The sequence below is a fragment of the Jaculus jaculus genome, chromosome 14 (genome assembly GCF_020740685.1).
Source record: "Jaculus jaculus isolate mJacJac1 chromosome 14, mJacJac1.mat.Y.cur, whole genome shotgun sequence".
NCBI lineage: Eukaryota > Metazoa > Chordata > Mammalia > Rodentia > Dipodidae > Jaculus > Jaculus jaculus.
In genome coordinates this window covers 25,648,144-25,665,320 of record NC_059115.1, presented here as the reverse complement: position 1 = coordinate 25,665,320, position 17,177 = coordinate 25,648,144, and the positions used below count along the sequence as shown (strand labels likewise).

The window sequence follows — 17,177 nt, the reverse complement described above, 5'->3', positions numbered from 1 at the left end:
GAAACACAATCAACAGCCCATTCATCAGAAAACTGTACTAGCCATTGAACCTGAGAGGCGCTATAAGGCACACTAATGGTGTCTGGGTCTTTTCCAAAAAGTTTAAGAGAACTTTCTCTCCCAAGTTTTAAAACCTGGGCAACCAGGGAGGGGTAGGTGGGCAGAATTTTTTGGGGGGTAGCAGGTAAATGGATCCAATATAAAGGCTTAGTTTGCCATAAAAGACCGGTGGGTGTAAAAGTTGTAGGGAGAATAAGTAACCATAATGGGGAGGTGGGAGAGAAGTATCCAATCTTTTGTGCCTGAATGGCCTTTTTAACGATTTGTAAGGAATTTTTAGCCTCTGTAGTAAGCTCTCGAGCCGAGGAAGGGTCAGAATCCCCTCGCAAAATATCAAACAAGGGTTTAAGTTCTCCAGTAGTTAATTTTAAATAAGGTCGTAACCAATTAATGTCCCCCAAGAGCCGCTGGAAATCGTTAAGTGTTTTTAAAGAATCTTTTCTTAACTGGATTTTTTGAGATAGGATTTTATTGGAGTGTAATTCAAATCCAAGGAAAAGGTGGGGAGGATGGATTTGAACCTTCTCTGGGGCTATTTGTAGTCCGAATTTTTGGAGTATAAGGATTAATTCTTGTCCCACCTCATATAATTTTGTTGTCTCTGGGCCTGCTAATAAAATATCATCCATGTAATGAATGATATATAAATTAGGATATTTAAGCCGAAAGGGATCTACTGCTTGGGTGACAAATTTTTGACAGAGGGTAGGGCTATTGGCCATCCCCTGCGGCAAAACTTTCCATTGGAAGCAGGGAGATGGACCGATACAATTAACAATAGGGAGGCTGAAGGCAAAACGTTTGCAATCCTCTGGGTGGAGGGGAATGCAAAAGAAGCAATCTTTAAGATCTATGACTAATTTAGTATAGCCCTTAGGAATGGCTACTGGTGACGGGAGGCCAGGCTGAAGGGCCCCCATCGGAACCATGGTCTTGTTAATTTCTCTTAGATCTTGGAGTAATCTCCATTTCCCCCTTTTTTTTGTATAACAAAGATGGGTGTATTCCAGGGGGAGGTGGAGGGTTCAATATGACCAGCCACTAATTGTTCCTGCACCAACTGTATGGCTGCTGTTAACTTATGTTGAGGAAGGGGCCATTGATCTACCCAGACAGGGGAATTATTTTTCCAGGTTATTTTATCTGCCTGGTGTGCAGGAGGAGCAATGGCCCTTAGGAAAAATGTGAGTCATAGCCAAGACCTGTCCGTGTTGTTTTTGGAGTAACTGAGACAGGGTCTGGTATTCCTTAGCCAGAGTCCTACAGCGGTCAACCCAATCAGCCTGCCATGAAAGGAATTGTCCTCTATTTAAGACCGACTGTACAACGGTGAGCCACTCATTAGGAGTCAGATAACCTCCCCCGCCAAGGCTTTCCAATAAGGAAAGGGTAAAAGGGGCATTAGGTCCATAGTCCTTGACTGCTGAGTTAAGTTTTTCTAGGTTTTTAAAGCGGAGTCAGCGATAAACAGTCTCCTCACCTTGACTATCTTGGCCTGTGGTGGGCATATTGTGGCATGGTTTACTCTGACTTTCTTCCTCCTCATTTTTATTTTCACTTTGAGAATCATCCTCATCAGAGGAAGGCAAGGGAACAGAAACTGCGGGGAGATGGCATGAAGAGGATGGGGCATCGCGATTAAGGACAGAGGAGGAAGGCCCGAGGGGGTCAGACCCAGATCTCCGATCAGGAGCATGTCTAGTTTGTGAGCGGAGAACAGGAAAAGCCAAACAAGGAGAAGACAAGGGGTGAAGGGGCTGGGGTAGGGGAGGGGGGAGTTCGGCAGAACAGCGAGCAGAGAGACGAGAAAGTTGTTTTTGAAGTTGGAGAATTTCAGTGAGATCTCGAACTTGAGAGGAGAGGCGAAGCTTGGTCTCAGAAAGGGAACTAGGTGGAACAATAGGAAAAGAGGGCAAGGTCAAAAGAGGAGCAGAGGGGAGAGTTTGGGGGGAAAGAGTTGGGACAGCGGGGGCGAGGAGTGGCCAATCAGGATTGTAACAACGGGCGGCCTCACCTTCTAAGGTGGTTGCATCGCCAGTATCGAGAGGGTCATCTGGAGGGGAGGAAGAGGATGAGGGACCAGTAGGAGGAGGCTGAGGTTTAGTGGTAGGTTGCTTCTTTAGAACAGGATTGATTAGGTGAGGTGATTGGTTATGGGGGGGGGGTTAGAAATGTCAATTGGGGGTAGTGGAGGGTAAAGTTGGGGAAGATTCGAAGGGTCAGAAGTATGAGAGTCAGAAACATCAGCGAGAGAAAAGGAGTCTGAAGCTCGAAAGGGGGGATGCGAAGGGCAGCGGGAGCCAGGCTGTGAAGACAAGAGACAATATTCGGCCACAGAGAGAAGGTGGCGTTTACCAGAGTCATTATTTGCTTCCTCGACAATGTCTCGAATTAAGCCCCAGAAAGAGAAAATAGTTGGGGATAGTGCATCATTGCCTTCCTCAGTGAGTTTCTGATTTAATTCTCTACCTACTCTTTGCCACTTTTTGGGATGAATATTAGGTCCATCAATCATCAACCATGGACATGTCTTATCAACAAAAATAAAAAACTGTATAAGATCCTTTTTCTTTACCCATATTCCTCACTCTCTGAGAGAGGCTTTTAAATCCTTTATGAAAGAAGCCTCTTTAGACAATGAATGGCCCATCTCGATGGGACGGAATGAAGAGGGAAAACTTACCAGGTCTTGTCATCTTCTTGGGCGGAGAAGCGGTGACCACTTAACAAATCCTCCGGAGGTCGCTGAATTAGGGGTCTCCGTCCAGTAGGGGTCCATGCCTCGAGCCCCACGTTGGGCGCCACGTGTCCCGTCCCGCGGGACCTAGTTATTCATGGGGGCGAGGAGGGCCCTAACCTGAAATAAGATGGGCGAGAGAGAGGAAGAGACTCAAGCAAATGTACACTTGTCAAGAGTCCAATTTTATTGAGCCACAGTGGCCTTTTTAAGGGTTAGGGTTAGGGTTAGGGTTTTGGGTGAGGTGGGGGGCTGGAGGAGGCAGGTGGTGGAAAGTTACAGAATCTTCTTGGCCTTTGGCCTAGGACAGTTTGCAGTTATTCCAAAAATTCACGGTACAGTTCTCACTTCTCTGCAGTTGCCAGTCAGGGTGTTAATTAGTTAGGTGTGGCGGGGTGGGGGGATGGAATCAGTTAGGTATGGCAGGGTGGGGGGATGAGGAAAGGTCAGAAGTTGCTCAGGGCAGAAATTGCTCAGGACAGAGGTTATCTCAGGGCAAAGGTCTGTTCAGGGCTCATCTCCTCGTCTCCAACAAGAGGGAAAGGAGGGAGGGGGTTGGGGGTCCCGAGATGGTACAACCAAACCAGAAGGTGTCCCTTAGGGTGCTGTACACCAGAGAGCAATAGAACCGAGGTTTAGAGGGTGCGTCTTTCTAGAGACCTGGGGTTGGGGCCTAGCGGCCTAGGGGTATAGCCTGGTGCGCTGACACAGCTTCCACAAGGGGCAATGAAACCCGAAAGCAGGCCAACCTGAGAGGGACACTTACCAAGAAGGAGGGAGGAGATGGAAAAGGGAAGAACAGTGAGGCTGAATTGTGGAGGGTGTGAGAGCTATATCAGGCAGGGATGGTCGGAAGCCTTCAGAGGATTGAATGACAGCTTAGAGGTCTGGTCAGGGGAAAGGGAGGTCTGGCTGCCCAAGAGGGCAACTGGAAGCCTTCCTATCCAAGTCAGGGCACTAGATGTAAGGTTCAGAAGTGACCAAGACCCCAAAAACCACTCTGAGGCAAAGATGGAAGCTTTTATTCATGGAAAAACATGAGCTGCCAGGACTGACTCTCAAGAGCAGAGCAGTCAACTTTGAGATTACAGATAGTGGGCTATATAGATCTCTTCAGTTGGGGGAAGGGAAGGAAGGGAAGGAACTCCTTTGTTCTTTATATTGCCATAAGGTGAGACCAGAAGTGACCAGGTGGGAGATAAGGGGGCAGGAAAGCTAGACCTGGGGCATTGTTAGGCAAGGAAGGGATAATGGCTGGGCAGTTCCTTGAGGAATATGGATAACCCACTTCCTTACATCTCTGTCTTCTGTGACTCAATTTTGTCCTGACCTAACAGAGAGAAAACATCTGGGGTCCCATATTCCTTCAAAGACCTGAACTTCCTCCAATGAGACTCCACCTCCTAAAATGTCTATCACCTCTCAGTAGTGCTGCATACATGTGCTTTGAAGAACATTTACTATTCAAACCATAAGAATATGCCATTATATGATATTTCTAAATTACACTTACAAGTGACACCACCAATCCCATGAGACTGTGGGATTGAGAAAAGTCTACTGGCTTGCTACTATGTTACAGTGGCAGGTACAAGCATGTCCAAGTTCTCATTTACACATGCAAAGTATACATTTATGAATGGCAACAAATACTACCTCTAGGTCCCACGAAATGACAAGCTTAATAACATACCCTAGCCTGAATTATCAAAAGCTTGCCTGTCCTTCAATCAGGTTAAAATTGTGATATTTTATTTTTTAGTTAATATCTTAAGTTTTTAAGTGGTATTTTATTTCCTAATTAATTCTTTTTTTACTTCACTTTCCTGAGTTAAAATTAATACATTTTTAAGCAATTACTCTGGGTCTCCTTTGGAGAGAGTGGGGATGGGGCGGACGCTGGAGCAAGGGAACACTGCTTCATCAGGAGGTACTGTAGTCACGGAGAAGAGGATAGTGTGCATTGAAGTGTGACTTCTTCCTTTCCAGACCCTCCAGGCACTGTGAAATCCTGTCCTCCTCAGAGATGCCATTCTCCAGCCAGCCACAGCCCCCCTCAAAGTATGCTGTCCTATGAAAACACAAGCCATGGAAAACCTGCCCCCTGGAGGTCTGATGGAAAGGTGAGACAGATATCTGCAAACACTTCACTGTACTTAGCATCTGCAGCAAGTTTTATTAAGTAATGCCCAAAGGAGACTAAGGTGAGGACACTAATTATTTCCCTTCCAGTAACAAATAATTGGGCTTTCGTATTTATAAAATATTTTCTTGCATCACATTTTATTATTCTTTCACTGGATTCTTCAACTTGTGTATTTCTAGATTCTTGAGATACTTTCGTTCATTATTCAAAAAAGTAGTCATATCTAGACATGTGTTTGTTGAATGGTATCACAAAAGATTAACTAGAATTTGCATATTGTAATTTGTTTTCCATCAAAACATCCACATATCACATGTTCACTGCAGTTGAGCATCCTCATGGCCCTGTTATTGTCAGTGTGCTAGAGTTTATGGTCCCTGAGCCAGAGGAGAGCTGGAGATGGCTGAGATGGCTAATAGATGTGTTCTTCTTTATCCTTCTTCCATTTTCTCTCTCTTCTTAAATCAGCTCCATTTGTACACTTTCCTGTAAAGGAGTATGAGCTTTCCTCGTAGCCTGCACACACTGAAGCATCCATCACTGTGATACTACTTAGTAAAAGCTTCATGTGAAGCACCAAAGAGGATGTTTCTGGCCCCATTCCAGATCCTTGATTCTGGTGTCCTGCTCCAGAGCTTGCCAAGGTTTATATGGAGAGGCACAGCATATAGCATCTCTTACATCAATTCTACATCATTTCTACACTATCTCAAAGATCTTTTGCTGTCTTTGTATTATTTTCTACAGGATTCTCTACATGATATCATATTCTTCATTTAGAGTCTTGGCAATCTCTGCACATGCTTCATTTATTTTCCATTCTCATGCACCTGAATTCCTTCACTGTGCTATTTCCATAAGCCTTGGGATCCTTGGGCTCATTGTCCACCCAAGACCAGACCCTCACCACAGCCCAGGTTTCTCACAGGCATGAGAAAAGTTTAGACTAGTTTGGTATTTTCCTATTTTCAACAGTTTAATAAATCCTATGATTTGTGACATAGCCAAGCACTATCAATAGTGATATTTACTAAATATTTTACAAGTTGACCTTGTTTCACTACTCTAAATAAAAATTATTAAAAGCAGTTTTACATGTCACAGGCAGAAAGTAACATGAAAGGTAATTTCCACATTCATTCCTGAGTATATCCCTAAAAAAAAATGAAAGCAGCAAGTGGAAAATATTTTTGTACACTCATGCTCATAATATTATGTACAATGGCCTATAAAGTTAGAAAATATCTACGTGCCCATTGACAAACAAATGAATAAACAAAATGTTACATACACATGTGCACATGTGTGTGCATGTGTGCACGCATGCACATACACACACACGTGCATGTTTGCATGCATTTGACCAACCACAATGTTAGCATTAGATTTAAATCTTAAGAAAGATCTCCCTCCCAGAAGGGGGCCAGGTTGTTTGTGGAAAAACAGGTCTAGGGAACTAGGCAAGAGATAAAAAGTCAGATCATCCTTTGATCTCTGGCAAGTATAAACTTTCTTGCCTTTTCAGGGACCCAGTCACCCTAACTGCCTAAAAGAGCTACTTAACTGCTTTTCAATACTATCTGTATGTTTCAGCAGTTGAAGACACCAGGTAAGCTACTACCCTGAGTCAAGAAGCACATTTCTGTTACCACTCCCCCACACAATTTCCCTTGTCCTCTTTGCAGTCTTTTGCGTTCCTCTACCCTAGCTCCAGACAACCTGTTCTACCCAGTGACAGGCATGTGGAACATATTTGAATACCATGTGGCAGGTGGAAGCTAACTCCCACCTAACACTTCCTGCCATGCCTTCTAGCAGATGCACACACAGCAAGGGCGAGCCCTGTACTGGGTACCCCATTTTGTCCTGTCTCTCTCTGTACTGGTTACCCCATTTTGTCCTCTCTCTCTCTCTATCTCTCTCTCTCTCTCTCTCTCTCATTCTCTCTCTCCAAGCCCTGTGCTGGGTACCCCTTCTTGTCCTCCCTCTATGCTTACTCAACTGGCTCAAACATTCTCTTCCATTAACATTAAGATAACAAATTAGAGGAAAATATAACACGGGCAACCCAACCACAGGGTCAGTGCTGGGAGGACCAGAAACTCCAATGAAGAACCAAAACAGAATGCTATGTCCCTGATTCTTACAAGCCTGTGGCACATCTTGACTTTCTGAGCCTCTTCTGTCCATTTATAACTAAGGTTAATACTATCTGTCATGCATGCTTCACAGAAGCAGTACAGGGATGGTTTCAGACAGTGGATAAGAAAGGGCCTGAATCCATAATCTGGGAACCAAGTGAAGGAGCTGCAGGTCCAAAATATTATGAGCCTGCTGTGGCAGAAACATAGACAACACATTTGTGTATATTTGTAGCTTATAGACAGGCTACGAAGGGGTTAAAATGGCCCCTAGAGTTCTAAGAGGTCTTTTTTTTTTTAATATTTTTTGTTCATTTTTTATTTATTTATTTGATAGTGACAGATAGAGAGAGAAAGACAGATAGACGGAGAGAGAGAGAATGGGCGCGCCAGGGCTTCCAGCCACTGCAAACGAACTCCAGACGCATGCGCCCCCTTGTGCATCTGGCTAACGTGGGACCTGGGGAACCGAGCCTCGAACCGGGGTCCTTAGGCTTCACAGACAAGCGCTTAACCGCTAAGCCATCTCTCCAGCCCTCTAAGAGGTCTTTATGAAGGCAGAAGCAGAGAGCTGATACAAATGCCAAGCGAATCACTGCAGGTGGGTAGATAAGATATTGAGCTCTCCCAGTGGGAGAGCTGTTGAAAACTATGGAGCACAAAGCCTCAAACCAAGCTACAAGGTCCAGCCATAAAGGCAAGCTACCTGCTTAGGATCAGGCTCAAGTACAGGCTCCATTCTGACAGACAGATGGATAGAAATTGAATAAGCCTCAAGCAGTAGAGAGTTGCTGAGCTGAAGCTCTTGGGATAGTTGGGAGTTCTCTGACTGTTGTCTAGTGAAACAAGCACCAGATGGTCAGATGACATGTCAGTGCAGCCCACCAGCATCACAGTGTTAAGTGTTCTCTCCTCTTCTGAGTCAAAATGAGATCAAGATGAGGGTGCTGCCTTTGTCTGGTGTGTTGGACAAGTTCTAGGACCTTGTTTCTTTGACATGGTTTTAATATGCCCATGTGTCCATATGCTCTCAATCTACCTTGGTAAGTTCATAGGTGTACCATTTTACTTGTAGGCATACATTACGTATCAGTTTGTTCTCATTTGTGGTGCTGGACAAGGGTGGTGTCTATGTGCACAGAGAAGAAGTAGAATCCTGCCTCTGCATCTGCACTCTAAATGAAGTCACCACTGTTTGTAAAATGAAGTCACCCAAGGCACAGCCTGAAAACCACTGTTCACCACAATGTGGAGTGAGTTAGAACAGGCACAGATCTCCACACTTGATACACCTCCCTGATGGTCCTTCCTTCTACTCTTAGGATGGCTTTTATAAATCAAAAGAATATGATCATGAATCATCTGAACAGAAAAAGTAGTTGTGATGGTTTATCTCTGGTTGTCAACTTGACAGGATTTAGACTCACTATGGAAACAAATCACTGGTCTTGTCTGTGAGGAATTTTCTAGATTAGATTAACTGAGTTGGGAAGACCCACCCTAATTATGAGGGGCTCAGTCCATCCTGAAAGTGATCCAATGGGCCTTTCCTAACTAAAGGCACACAGATTCTGGTCACTCTCAAGCATAACAAATTCTTTCATGTCTGCCAACCTCAGAAAACCCAGCTGCAGTTACTATGTCTGTGTCTATTTTCTCCCCAGATCAGTGGGCATGTCCAGGTTCTAGGACAGAATGCTATGTGCTGAGTATCTGTCAATTACTCTGTGCTTGGGCTAAAATCTGAATTAATTAGTCCACAACTAATACTTCCTGGTGCTCCTCAAATATTCCTAATTCAACAATAGGCTATACAGCAGAATGAACGGTGCGTTGGAGCATACCGTCGCACGGCAGTGGAAGAGGCTTTAATGAAGGAGAGCGAGGTAAGCTTCTACATTGTTCTGTAGTTATTTTATTTAGTTAATTTATTTTATTTTTAGCTATTTTAGTTATTTTAGTTGATTTTAGTTATTTTATGTTTGTCTGCTCCTGAATCACAGGATGTCATAGAAGCCTGCTCTGGTGTAGTGAACCCCATGTCACCCTGAATTACACAGGGCTGAAGAAGTTGCAGTTGAAAAAAAAAAGGATTGAAAATGAAGTTTCTGATCTAAGCTTGGTTGTGCCACTGATCAGCTAAGTGCCTTTCCCAAGTTCCTAAATAAGGCTACCTATAGATTTCTTGAAAATCACGTATGGAATCTGAGATACAGAGGTCACAATGGACAGTGTCTTCCTCTCTTCAGAGTTCTCTCTTTACTAAGGTCTGCCCAAGTTGGGTCTTTTGGTCTCACATTGTTATGGGGTCCAGTGTTGCGCAAGACCATTGACTCACGCAATGTGAGGCAAAGTTATATTGGGTTCTAAAAAAGACAGAGAGAGAAAAGGGGGCTGGAGGGATGGCTTAGCAGTTAAGGTGTTTGTCTGCAAAGCCAAAGGACCCAAGTTCAATTGCCCAGGACCCACATAAGCCAGATGCACGAGGGGACGCACACTTCTGGAGTTTGTTTGCAGTGGCTGGAGCCCTGGCATGTGACCATTCTCTCTCTCTCTCTCTCCCTCTCTCTCTCTCTCTCTCTCTCTGTGTGTGTGTGTCTCTCTTCCTCTTTCTCTCTGTCAAATAAGTAAATAAACAAATATAAAATATAAAAAAAGATAGAAAAGGGAAAAAAGGATAGTCTGGTATACCAGGGCTCCATTTTAGATTTTGAATGAAGCCCTGAACTGGTAAAAGTGTTCAACTTTGATAAAAAAGAAACAGGATGTGAATTAAGCCATAAATCACAATTTACATGTGAGTTACAGCCATAAAAGTTAAAAAAAAAAAAGAACTTGCAAATAGATTTGTTGGTCAGTTACAGGAGGCATAACCTGGGGGGTGTGAGGTAGGCCTGTGACCAGGAGTCCCCTTATCTTCAGGAAGCATAACCTGGGGGGTGTGAGGTAGACCTGTGACCAGGAGTCCCCCTTATCTTCAGGAAGCATAACCTGGGGGGTGTGAGGTAGGCCTGTGACCAGGAGGCCCCTTATCTTCAGGATATATATGGCAGGTTATGCTGCAGTAACAAACAGCCCCAAGCCTTCAGTCATTTATCATAGATTTTCTTGCTGGCACACCATGTTCAAGATAATATCCAGTCTATGGAAGATACTATTTCCATTGTATGCTCCTCAATTCACACTATGCCTCTTCTCACAATCACATACTGTACCTCTGCATTGACCAAATTCACAGGACCAAATCTAACTTCACAGGTGATGGAGAAGTAAACCCTACCATGTGACCAAAAGCAGAAAGGAAAGAGAATATGTGTAAGTAAGGCAAATGATGACCATAGCCTTCATCACAAAGAACTAATTACTGACTGACTAGAGGTACAGACCTACACTAGGTTGCTTAAAAAAATCACAGATGGAGCCGGGCATGGTGGCACATGTCTTTAATCCCACCACTTTGGAGGCAAAGGTAGGAGGATAGCTGTGAGTTTGAGGCCACCCTGAGACTACCTAATGAATTCCAGATCAATGTGGGCTACAACAAGACCTTACTTAAAAAAAAAAAAAAAAAAAGACAGTATAATGGCTATTGTTGAATGAAAAAAAAAAGAATGAACAAGTTTCTAATATCCTTAAATAAAACTCAGAATTGATGTAAAAAATAAATTAGATTACACATAAACTTCTCTGATCAACATAATTATGATGACTCCCTACCATACACAAAAAATTCTAATCTCTAAAGCTTGTAAATATGTCATTTCATTAAAAAAAAATACTTTGCAGATGTTACTAAGCTTGGGACCTGGGGATAAGAAAGTTATCCTGAGCTATGTGGTTTCTCAATGTTATCACAGGGGTACTTATAAGAGGGAGTGTCAGAATTAAAGAAGAGATATGATAATGGAAGCAGAGATTTGGGTGATAGGGAAGACAAAAATCAGGGATTCTGGGGGCCTATAGAAGCTGGCAAAGTCACCAACATAGATTCCCTCTGCTAGATATAGTCAGTACAATCCAATTGGACTTCTTACCACCAAAACTATAAAAAGATAACTTTGTGTTTTAAACCAGTAACTTTGTGGTAATCTGTTACATAAGAAGTGGAGATTAACATGTATCTTGACCCATTAGGAATCAGTGGAATTATCTTATTTCCTAGATGAGACTGAAGCCAAGGTCTTGTTACAACATGAAAAGCAGCAAAGCCTGTGTTTATGATCAATGCACATTTCACAAAGCACTAGCTGCCTCCAGCTGCCATTTCATTGGCTTGGAGAACATGGGTGGCTTGCTAGTGCCTTACCCCCAAGACTGCCCCTTCCTCTGTCTGATTCTATGGTATTGATTTTTTTATGTGATTTATAACCACTAATACATTTGTCCACACAATTATAGGCAGTTTTCTCAGAATCTTCCATTATGTGAATGCCACAATGTAACCCTGAGGTGAAAACTTACAGTGTGTATTCAGGGAATTTAGTCTTTCAACCTCAAATCTCCATCCTAAAATAATCCCTGAGGTATACCTGGTTATGTCTGGCCCATGTCCCAAAACCTTTGCTGTCTTCCATCTGCCTTCTATAACACTGAAACTCTAGTTTTCCTCCATAATCGGGCAACTCAAATTAGCCTGTCTCTTCTTCCTGACTTGCCATTGCCTTGATCTCATCCAAGCTGTATATTTTTATGAAAATTAAATTTAAATGTTTTAAATAAAAAAGCCAGGCTGGAGAGATGGTTTAGCAGTTCAGTGCTTGCCTGTGAAGCCTAAGGACCCCGGTTTGAGGCTCGATTCCCCAGAACCCATGTTAGCCAGATGCACAAGGGGGCACATGTGTCTGGAGTTCGCTTGCAGTGGCTGGAGGCCCTGGTGCACCCATTCTCTCTCTCTCTCTCTCTATATATATATATATATGCCTCTTTCTCTCTGTCTGTCTGTTGCTCTCAAATAAATAAACAAAAATAAACAAAAAAAATTTTTAATAAAAATAAAAAAATAAATAAATTTTTTAAAAAGCCTTATTGGGCCAAGTGTGATGGCACACACCTTTAATCCCAGCATTTGGGAGACAGAGGTAGGAGGATTGTCATGAGTTCAAGGCCACTCTGAGACTACATAGTGAATTCCAGGTCAGCCTGGGCTAGAGTGAGACCTTACCTTGAAAAACAAAACAAAACAACAACCAAAAAGAAAAAAACAAAAAAACTTTTCAGGATGGAGAGATGGGTTAGTAGTTAAGGTGCTTGCCTACAAAACCAAAGGACCCAGGTCTGATTCCTCAGTACCCACATAGAGTTAGATGCACAAGGTAGAGCATGCATCTGGAGTTTATTTGCTGTTGCTAAAGCCCTGGCATGCCAATTCTCTCTCTTTCCTTCTCTCTCTCTCTCTCTTTCTCCCTCTCTTTTTCTTTTTCCCTCTCCCTTTCTCTCTCTCTTTCTCTTCTCTCTTGAATAAATAAAAAATAAAATATAAAAACTTTATTAAAAAATGTACATACCCCCTTCCCAGTACTCTTCTTTGGACCCCATATCCCACCACCTCCACTGAGCCCCATCTTCTTTTCTAGTCCCTATACTATTTTTTTTTTTTTTTTTTGGTTTTTTGAGGTAGGGTCTCACTCTAGCCCAGGCTGACCTGGAATTCACTATGAAGTCTCAGGGTGGCCTCGAACTTATGGCAATCCTCCTACCACTGCCTCCTGAGTGCTGGGATTAAAGGCGTGCGCCACCACACCCGGCTCCCCTATACTATTTTGATGGCCATTTTTTTGCCCTCCTCCATCATCTATGCAATCTGTTAATAGGCCCAATATTCTGTAACTCTTGTGCAGATAACAGACACTGTGAGATCATGAATACAACAACCACATAGTATTCCAAAGCACAACTCCCCATCCTTTGCCTTTTACATTCTTTCTGCTACCTCTTCCACTATAGTCCCTGCACCATTGGAGGGTATAATTGAGATGTCTCATATAGTACTGAACACTCTACTGTCACTGCTTCTCAGTGCTTTGATGAGTTATGAGTCTTCCTATACATCACTACCATGTAAAAAGAGAAACTTGGTCCACTGCTAGAGAAGACACCAATTAATTTTCTCCACCCAACCCCCAGCAGGCTGCATAGAACTTTCCAACACTATTGAAGCTAGATAGCAGAAAGAAGGCTTCTAGCTCACGTCTAGCTTGATTTCTCAGTGTCTTATAACTAAAGCATGTTGTTTCTTCAGCAATAGGGTCTTACCACCTAGTTCTGATGGGTAACCAAGAGCCTGTATTGTTCTGGGAGCCTCTGGGCCTTCCCTGTCCAACAACCACTAGGAGGTATCTTACTCTTGGTATTGAAAGTTTTCTATTTCTAACAACCTATGGCTTCTGAGCACAGCATTATCTACCCTCACAGGGTACTTCTGCCCAAATGCTCTCTCTTTTCAACTTGTATTTCTTAAAGTAGCTAACAAGGAGGTATGTGTCCATGTGAAATATTTATAACATCTTTAGTTTTTATTAACCCTCTTCGCACCTCTCTCTCCTCCATCTCCCTCCCTTAACTCCACTTAGACCACTATATTGCCAGGCTGTATTTCTCCCTCCCTCCACTCACTTTGGTATGAGTCTCTGTCATATGCCTGTTTAGACACCTTAATATTGCATTGACAGCTCCTCACAAAGACCCAATCTATTAAATTAGCATCTCCTATACACAGCCTGCAGTGGCTTCTACTCTCTGTAGAACAAGTTTTGAGCTCCAAGAAGCAGAGGAAACATGTGAGCAGTGATAGGTTCCTAGGAATATCTGGGGATGCCCCGGCCAGTGGGGAGTCGAACAAAGAAGCGAGGTGAAAATCAACCTGAATGAAACAAGGAAAACAGACACAAGAAGGAGATCATGCTAGATGTTTGTCACAGCCTCGAGAGTTTATTCTTACATGTAGGTTTATATAGAGTTGTAGGGGGAAGGGGACATGGTCAGGGCGAGGAGTGACCTGGAATTAACTCTGTAGTCTCAAGGTGGCCTTGAACTCATGGTGATCCTCCTACCTCTGCCTCCCAAGTGCTGGGATTAAAGGCGTGCACCACCACACCCAGCTTAAGGGTTTTTTGTTTGTTTGTTTTTGTTTTTTTTAATCTTTGGTTACAGATTTCTCTCTGAGTGTTTAAGACCATGCAGATAACCAAAAGTTAATTAAGGATTAATTTTAGAGGTCATTAATGGCTCTCCAAAGAGACTTTAGGGACACAGGAGTAGCCCCATAGTTTACTGGTGTCTTGCCTGTTAGGATGAGTCAGGGCCATGCTGGCCAAGTAATTTTCCCTTCTTTGGGAAGTCAGGAGGGCTGATTATTCCTCAATTGTGACTCTCCTGTTTTAGAATGTACACCAATTTTGTTTGGGTCTCCATATCCTCCCTGCTCAAGAAGACAGGTGACTTACCAGAGGGCCAGTGTAGAAGGGTCCCATCATCTCCAGTGGCCTCATGACATGGGAGTACAGGCCAAAATATTGACACTTTTTACCCTAATGATTCCAGTTGGCTTTGGCTTATACATAGGTGATTGACACAATCAGAAAGGAAGCTACATCAGCTTGGACGTATGTACATACAGAGCACATTTGATTACTGAACTAGACTTAGTTAAAGAATGGCACAAGGGCTTCTAAAATCATTCTGTCATATCTTTAAAATTTTTGTTGTACTGTGGCAGCATAAGGCATTTATCTGAGGCATAGGAAGTAGGCACATCTCACATTTTAAATATCTAACATTTATAAATATAGGCAGAACCTGTTACCAGTCTTGAAAATAGTACCAAAAAAAAAAAAAAAGAAAATAGTACCAATTGATTTATAAATTTAATTAATTTAACCTAGAAATTATCAGAAAAGAACAAGTAAGACAGTATAAGGTCTTAGCACCTGTGTGAAAACATCTTTGATTAGTTTAGATACCTGTGTGGGTACACATTACCCAGAAAACATTGGAAACAGAACCATGGAGCTTGAATTTTATATATATGTATATTTTAGATGAGAACCATTGTTTGAGCATGAGGCTGTACCCTAAAGTAGGAAATATGTCTTAAGAGTTAATTTTGTTCTAAGCACTGAACTTAAGATGCAAAAATTGAGAGAGTTACTTTACATACAATAGAGTAGAATTTGGTCTTTCCTGAGCCAAAATAGCTAGCTAAATATTAATATAACCCTTGATAAAATTTTTGAAAGAAAAAACATTATTTGACAACCAATGATTTTGGTTTAAACTTGATAGCTATTGATTTTTATGTACCACAGAAATTTTTATAAACATAAAACAATTTTATGTTTTACCCATGACTTAAATTTGATAAAGTTTAAGTAAGCTATCACAACAAATTCCAGGAAGATGAAAGTTATTATTACTGAAATTAAATCACTTAAACCTAAGTGATTAAACTTAGTTATGACCATTTAATAAAATTAGCATAAATAAGACAGAAGCTATCTGTAAAGTCACAATGTCTTTAGGTAGGAGTACTTTACCTTTGGAAATTAACCATTTCTATGTGAGTCTTTATCTTTAGAATAAGTAAAACCTTGATGAAAAGAGGAACCTAATTTACTTTACTGAGAGAGTCTTAAAGCCAGTTTTATAACCCTTAAATCATAACAAATTAGCATCAGTGACCTGTTAATGAGTGAGGTCTTATCATAAGACTCAGTTTATCTATTTAACATTTTGTCTAGTGAGAGACTTTATCTAACAGATGTGACTTTAGGTGTTCATAAGAGATGAACTAAAGAGAACCACAGTTATATGCTGTATTCCTTTTTCCTTGTCAAGAGACAACTGGCCATTTTTGTCTCTAGTCAAAGTATGGGGGACACATGGCTTAAATTTGCATGGGGTTTGAGATAAAGGGGGTTCCACCTGTTTTATTTTTTTCAGAGCCCAGCTTTCCATGAACTTAAGTAGCATATGTTGGAAAGCAAGAGCAAAATGAAATTACAGAGCAGAGAGATAAGCATCCTGACATGTCTTTCCTATTCCGAAGTTGTTTGTTATTACATCGCAAATTTATCCATTTGCAAAACACAAGGTGATAGACTCTTGTCTATGTTTAACCTGGCTAAACCTCCAATTACATCTGTACTTATGACTTTGTGACCCACCTAACATAGGCATCACCTGTGTCTAATGTAAGGTGAATTTAGATTAAGACTATGTCCCTATATAAAACTTTTAGAGTATCCTTAAGAATCTGTAAACAGTTGAAGAATCTCTAACTTTAGGCATGGCGTTTAGATTTAGCCTGAAAATTCTTTCCTACATACGCACATCTGTATCCACATACTTTAAAATTATCAGTACCACTCAAAAAGCATTTTTAACGAGCATTCTATGTCCCAACATTGAAAAATTCTTTTTCAGTTCCTTCAATCAATTCATCTCACCCCATCATTAATTATCTTTTCTTTTTTTTATTCCCCCAAGGGAATTTCTGGAAGTACTGCAATACCAGGTCGATGTGTGGAGTGGATGGAGTAAGCTCCTATTCCAACTCCAAGCTCCAAAAAGCCATTTAATATATTGTCCTCAGATAGAGGACATATCAGATATTAAACTGATAAGAACAGATACTACACTTGATCTTAGCCAAAAGGCTGAGAAGTGATTATCTTTCTTATAAGACTATTAAGAAGTTACACCAAATTGATTAATCCTATTACTAAAAAGAAAGCAGCCTTAATACAATTTTATATCATTAATACCAATAACACACTTGGGAATGATTTTATTAGGAGTAGCTAAGGCAAATTGTGTTGTTATCTTGAGGCAGGCTGGCTCAGAAGTCAGATCAGTTACCTCCTCCTTTTAAGTAACAGGACATTACAATCATTCATATATATATATATATATATATATATATATATATATATATATATATATATATCATCTGACAAGTTATAAGTTACCTGTTTAGAGGAAGTTTTGTTGTATTTAATGATCCTCTATGTAAGGTGAAGTTGAGCTAGAATAAATATCTGGCAAATTCACTCCTGTAAAAGACATTTAACTTTTCCTTTTTAATTTCTATGCTTAG

At 41.6% G+C, this 17,177-nt stretch overlaps 1 non-coding gene across 1 annotated transcript; it reads right to left on the bottom strand.

Moving 5' to 3' along the window:
* Window positions 1–16,552: 16,552 nt before the first annotated feature.
* Window positions 16,553–16,749, bottom strand: LOC123454990. Its single transcript, XR_006633625.1, has one exon. It is a non-coding gene; the product is annotated as a U2 spliceosomal RNA (small nuclear RNA).
* Between the last annotated feature and the right edge of the window lie 428 nt (window positions 16,750–17,177).